The sequence below is a fragment of the Hylobates moloch genome, unplaced genomic scaffold (assembly GCF_009828535.3).
Source record: "Hylobates moloch isolate HMO894 unplaced genomic scaffold, HMol_V3 SCAFFOLD_17867, whole genome shotgun sequence".
In the NCBI taxonomy this organism is placed as follows: domain Eukaryota; kingdom Metazoa; phylum Chordata; class Mammalia; order Primates; family Hylobatidae; genus Hylobates; species Hylobates moloch.
In genome coordinates, this window is record NW_026670142.1 from 1 (window position 1) to 1040 (window position 1040).

General features: G+C 68.7%; 1 pseudogene; it reads left to right on the forward strand.

Moving 5' to 3' along the window:
• Window positions 1-13: 13 nt before the first annotated feature.
• On the forward strand, window positions 14-1019 carry LOC131382841 (uncharacterized; annotated as a pseudogene).
• The last annotated feature ends 21 nt before the right edge of the window (window positions 1020-1040 follow it).

A 1040-nucleotide genomic window follows, 5' to 3' on the forward strand; every position in this document is an offset into this window, starting at 1 on the left:
GTGGCTGGGCAGAGGCGCTCCTCACTTCCGAGACGGGGCGGCCGGGCGGAGGCGCTCCTCACTTCCCAGACGGGGCGGCCGGGCAGAGGCGCTCCTCACTTCCCAGATGTGGTGGCCCGGCAGAGGCGCTCCTCACTTCCCAGATGGGGCGGTCGGACAGAGGCACTCCTCACTTCTTCCCGGAAGTGGTGGCCGGGCATTGGCGCTCCTCATTTGTTCCTGGACGGGGCGGCCGGGCAGAGGCGCTCCTCACTTCTTCCTGGATGGGGTGGCCGGGCAGAGGTCCTCCTATCTTCCCAGATGAGGCGGCCGGGCAAAGGCACTCCTCACTTCCCAGACAGGGCGGCCGGGCAGAGGCACTCCTCACTTCCCAGATGATGGGCAGCCGGGCAGAGGCGCTCCTCACTTCACAGACGATGGGCGGCCGGGCAGAGGCGCTCCTCACTTCCCAGATGATGGACGGCCGGGCAGAGGCGCTCCTCACTTCCCAGACGGGGCGGCCGGGCAGAGGCGCTCCTCACTTCCCGGATGATGGGTAGCTGGGCAGAGGCACTCCTCACTTCCCAGACGGGGCGGCCAGGCAGAGGCGCTCCTTACTTCCCAGACGGGGCGGCCGGACAGAGGCGCTCCACACTTCTTCCCAGACGGGGCGGCCGGGTGGAGGCGCTCCTCACTTCTTCCCGGACAGGGCGGCTGGGCAGAGGGGCTCCTCACTTCTTCCTGGACGGGGTGCCCGGGCAGAGGCGCTCCTCACTTCCCCGATGATGGGTGGCTGGGCAGAGGCGCTCCTGATTTCCCAGATGATGGGCGGCCGTGCAGAGGCGCTCCTCACTTCCCAGACGTGGCGGCCCGGCAGAGGCGCTCCTCACTTCCCAGACGGGGCGGCCAGGCAGAGGCGCTCCTCACTTCCCAGACAGGGCAGTCGGACAGAGGCGCTCCTCACTTCTTCCTGGACAGGGTGGCTGGGCATTGGCGCTCCTCATTTCTTCCCAGACGGGGCGGCCGGGCAGAGGCGCTGATCACTTCTTCCCAGACGGGGC